Here is a 5,412-nt window from a genome sequence, read left to right as displayed (position 1 = left end):
CCCTGCAATGGGGGGTCCCGCTGTCCCTGCGACAGCAGGGAGCGGGTCACCCGAAACAGGGCGGCAGGGCGGTTCTCTGCGGACGCTATAAGGGTGGCACAATATTGATGTTTGGCCACCCTTATTGTCACAAGGTAGGTCCTTAAGTAGGCTCTTACCTGTGTTCGATCGGATTCAGAGCGGGAGGATCTCCACTTGTTCTCTAGGCGTCTCCTGTGGCGTTTCATCGCCCTTAGCTCTCCGTTAAACCAGGGGGCCCGGGTCGATCATTGCCATCGGAGAGGCCGCAAAGGCGCAACCCGGTCCAAGGCTCCGGCGGCCGCACTGTTCCACGCGGCCACCAGGTCCTCTGCCCGGGAGGTGGCCCAAGCTCCGCCTGGAACCTATCTGGTTCCATCAGACGCCTGGGGCAGAACCATCTGGGACAATCTGGTTCCGCCTCTCCGCGGCGGGGAGTAGCGCCAGGGAAGTCCAGCTGGAGAAGTGAGTGATCTGACCATGACAGGGGCGTGATGACTAAATTCCCTCTTCCCAGATCACTCGTCGACTGGTCGGAGACAAACACAAGATCCAGTATGTGGCCTCTTTCGTGTGTGGGGTCCCGAACTACTTGAGTCAGATCCATGGCTGTCATGGAAGCCATGAATTCCCGGGCTGCCTCGGATGCCTCTCCCGTCGACGGCAGATTGAAATCCCCCATCACTAATAGCTTGGGGGTCTCAACCGCCATCTCCGCGATCAGCTCGAGGAGTCCGGGCAGGGCCGTTGATGTATGGCGGGGAGCCAGGTATACTATCAACAGACCCAACTGACTCCCTGGGCCCCATTTCACGCCCAGAGACTCACAACCAGATGTCTGCGACACAGTGAATTCTCTCACTGTGAATTCTTGCCATAACAATATTTTAAAATGCACCTCATCCCTCTAGCCTCTTCTGGAGATTTGGAATTTGAATACTTTATCTGTAGCCTACTAAAAGCACTGTCTCCAGAGAAGATATTTTGTGATTCTTCTGTGGTATCCAAAAGACAAGCAAAAAGAGACAGTGACCATCCCAGAAAATATGTTGCTGTCTAATCCTGAAGAAGGCAACTCATTTAATCATAGAATTGTTAATGCCACCTTCCATTAATGCATGAAAATGCTTCTCTGCATTCTTAAGAAATGGACTCCCTACGTAATAGTCAGAGTTTGCTGATCTTTGGGAAAATCAGTTCCAAAGTTCCCAAATATATAGATGGCAGAACTGATGCTGCAGAATTTTATATTTGGTCCTGATTTCTTAGTGCATATTTAATGCTATGATTCCATTTAGCTTGATATTTTAACCCATTAAAAAGTACCAGGTTGTATGTAATTGTATAACCCTTGAGATAAATGATGATAATAACAAAAATGAAAAGAATTCAGCAATTATAGAAAAAAACAATGCCTTCAAGAGCCAAGCCATCATGCAGCATTAATATTCTTGATTACACAGGAAAGTTTAAGCACAGAAATAGCATCTTGAATTGCACCTGGAAGCCATCTAAAAGCCAGGAAAGCTTGCATAGAAATGATGCCTCATGGGAGTAATGAGAAACACATATTACTGCTGACATATCTGAAGCATAATCCAACACATGCCACACAAATACTTCAATATACCCATGAAAGAGGTTTTCCAAGTCCTCCCTCCCTCCCGAAATCTAGCTGTTTTTCTCACTTAAAAGGCCACAAGATCAGAATGTAATGGATAAGGTAAGACCAGAAGATTATAGGTAAGAAGATTCTGGGTGAATATTTGACATACAGGATTTAGATATATGAGCTTGCCGTTCTGCCCTCAATGTGTTACACATCAATATTTATTACATCTACGTATTTGTGCTGACCAAGGGAAGGCAGAGACATCACTAAAGAATCAACTAACAAACTTCAGATAATCAACTCTAACAATTTTTTAAAATGTGCCCAACCTCTTCTGCAGATGTGGAATTTGCATATTTTATCTGTAGCTTACTACATTTGTGGAAACTACAAAAGCAGTCTCTATAGAGAATACTTTTGGATTCTTCTTTGGAACCCAAAGGACAGGTAAAAAGAAGTTGGGATCATCAAAGAAAATGGCAGTGTCTGATTGGGATGGGAAGAAATGAAAAGGACCTGAGGAAGAGGACTCTGGTTGATGGTGGTGTTGTGGGGAAAGCCGGGCTGTCTTTGCTGCCTTGACATGCTATTATGTCTACCCTGCTCCTTTCACATATACTATGAATGGATGACTACTGATGCCATTGGAACACAAATTATTCCTATAATTGTTTTCATTAATCTTGACCCTGAGGAGTTCCTAGAACTTTATTTAGCTTCTCCCTTATACTTTCAAGTAGTTGTGTGCATAGACAGGCGACAGACTTGTAAAGCACATATTCACTGAGATCATAATGACATCAACTACATGGCCCTGTGATTTCTGCCTTTTCTGGTTTATGATATTGAACCCATGAATATGTTTAGTAGGTTTTTCTCCAGATTTTAAAAAAGTATACATATATTCCATATATGCTCATGAATAAGGCAATCTGTGAATAATAGACCTGCAAATATTTAATTCATGCAGCCATTAACATTCCTGATTACCCAGGAAAGTGTAAGCAGAGAAAAAGCACCTTGAATCGCACCTGGAAACTATCAGGCAACCAGGACAGTTTGCATAGTAGTGATGATTCATGGGAGTAACGAGACACTGCTGGGACCTCTGCGATTTAATCCAACAGATGCTAGACATATATTTCAATATACCCACGGAAAAAATTCTCCAAATCCTCCTTACCAAAGAGGGCCGGTGTCTCACAAAATAGGAGTGTGGAATAGCATTCTGCAGATACAGTAAAGGTGGAGAAGTACTGACCCTTTACCACCCTTACAACCACAATCAAAAGAATTGATTAATAGTGGTTTCCACCTGTTTTCAGTAGAGTTCATACCTACTGAACACCAGCAATACTCTAAATATCTCTTCTCCTATTTGATCTCTCAACTTTTCTGTAAAGCATGGGGAGTGACAAAAAGGAAGGAGATGGGTGCAATCTAATCCAAGGCCTCAGTAGCCACTTTATTCCAAGCAACAATCAATCAACCTTGGATGGACATTGCAGCAACAGGGATAGTCCCCAGCATCCTCTGAAACAGCTCATCAAGTAGTCATTAAAGCAGACCAATTTACAGTTTTGTACTCAGTTTCCCTGTGGGGATTATGGTATTGGAGAATCCTTAGGAAATCAGGCTGTGATTTGATCATGACAAGGGGACAGCTTAAAGCCAGGCTCTTAATGATCTAGTGGACACTCATGGCTGTTAGGGAAGCCCTGAACTCCTGAGTCACCTTAGACTGCATTCCCAGACAAGGACATCCACTGCTGATCTGGAGTCAAGGAGATCATGCAAGGAGGTTGCAGTGTAGGAGGTAGGTAAGTACAATAGCAATAGTCCCAATTGATCCCTAGAGCCCAATGTAATGAACAGGTTGTCACAAGCAGGAACCTGTGGGTCCCTGGAAGCCACAAGGGATCCTATGATATCATAAACCCAGGAGAGTGAAACATCCAAGGCCACTCAGTCTTCATTGAACTGGTCTCTTCCTCCCCATCCAGATACAAAGGTCTTGAGGTACTGACTAATAGATTGACAGCTTCATCTATACAGCCTGGGGTTGAGATATAGAACTAGGTATATTTCACGTACTGATAACAGAAAATCTAGCTGTTTTTCCCACTTAAAAGGTCACAAAGTAAGAATGTAATTGATAAGATAAGACAAGAATGTTGCAGGTAAGAAGATAGAGTATTCTGGGTGAATATTTGACCTGCAGGGTTTAGATATGTGAGCTTGCTGTTCTGCCCTCAATGTGTTACACATCAATATTTATTATACCTAAGTATTTGTGCTGACCAATGGAAGGCAGAGACATCACTAAAGAATCAACTAACAAACTTCAGGGAATCAACTCTAACAATATTTTAAAATGCCTCCTATCACCCCAGCCTCTTCTGCAGATGTGGAATTTGCATATTTTATCTGTAGCTTACTACGTTTGTGGAAACTATAAAAGCACAGTCCCCAGAGAGAATACTTTTGGATTCTTCTTTGGAACCCAAAGGACAGGTAAAAAGAAACTGGGACCATCAAAGAAAATGGCAGTGTCTGATTGGGATGGGAAGAAATGAAAAGGACCTGAGGAAGAGGACTTTGGTTGATGGTGGTGTTTTGGGGAAAGCTGGGCTATCTTTGCTGCCTTGAGGGGGGAGGAAGTAGAAAACTAACAATATGAACAAACAAATTTGTGACTTTCAGAGTTTTATGAAGGAAATTATGGAAAGATTTGGTTGCCAGATCCTCCATTATTGTAGCAAATTGCTTCTCTGGCATTGTTGATTTTATTAATTTATTAGATTTTTATCCTGGTGGTGAATATATATATATATATATATATATATGCTGGTTTTGTTGTATTCGGGTCTTTTCCCGTGTAAGGTTGAGATTGTCTTTGCAACGTTTCGGCAGGATCTCACCTGCCATCTTCAAGCTGTGGGTATGAAGATGGCAGGTGAGATCCTGCCGAAACGTTGCAAAGACAATCTCAACCTTACACGGGAAAAGACCCGAATACAACAAAACCAGCATACCTACACCCGTGAAAATCTACGAAAACAAATTTTATATATATATATATAATTTGTTTTCATATATATTACATCTTCCTCCTCTTATTTTCCACCAAAAAAAACCCTCTGAGGTGAGTTTAGCTGAGGGAGAGTGGACATCCCACTTAACAGTCTAATGGTGGACAGGCCGGAAGTGGGGGGTTGTCCAGGGAGCTTATATGAGGGGGGTTATATTTTTGCCCACCAGAAAAATGTGGCATGGCTGCATTATGAGGACATGTCATATTTTTGGGGAAACATGGTAGTATAAAGAGAATCAGATGCACATGTGGATCTTATAACATATATTTTCCTTCTTAACAGATTTTTCATTTCTAGTAAGGACACAGCTGAAGCAGATTTTGGAAAAATACAGAAGAAACACAATGCTGTCTAAATACTTGCAAAATATTGTTTTCAGTGGTAATTGCACAATATTGTGTTTAGGAAGACAACACGAATGTCTATAGAGTCAGAAGTAGTCAAGGTCAATGCATGGCTTTACTTTTTAAAACAGAATACATAAGAATCTGAAGATGATAATACTTAGTAGAGCATTCACCCTGACTCCTTTCTGGTTAATAATTTTATTAGTTCTTTTTCCTTTTTTCGTCTGCTTTCACTTATCATTGCATTCTAGGAGAAGGAGAAAGGCAAGAACTGACCTTGGGGGCTGGAAGGATTTGATTTAATATGGAAAAGACTACTGTACAAGTTTCTGGGGCCACA

The sequence above is a fragment of the Natrix helvetica genome (assembly GCF_964273705.1).
Source record: "Natrix helvetica genome assembly, chromosome: 3".
NCBI classification, from domain to species: Eukaryota; Metazoa; Chordata; class Lepidosauria; order Squamata; family Natricidae; genus Natrix; species Natrix helvetica.
The sequence above is the reverse complement of the archived record's forward strand: the minus strand, read 5'-3'. Positions refer to the sequence as shown.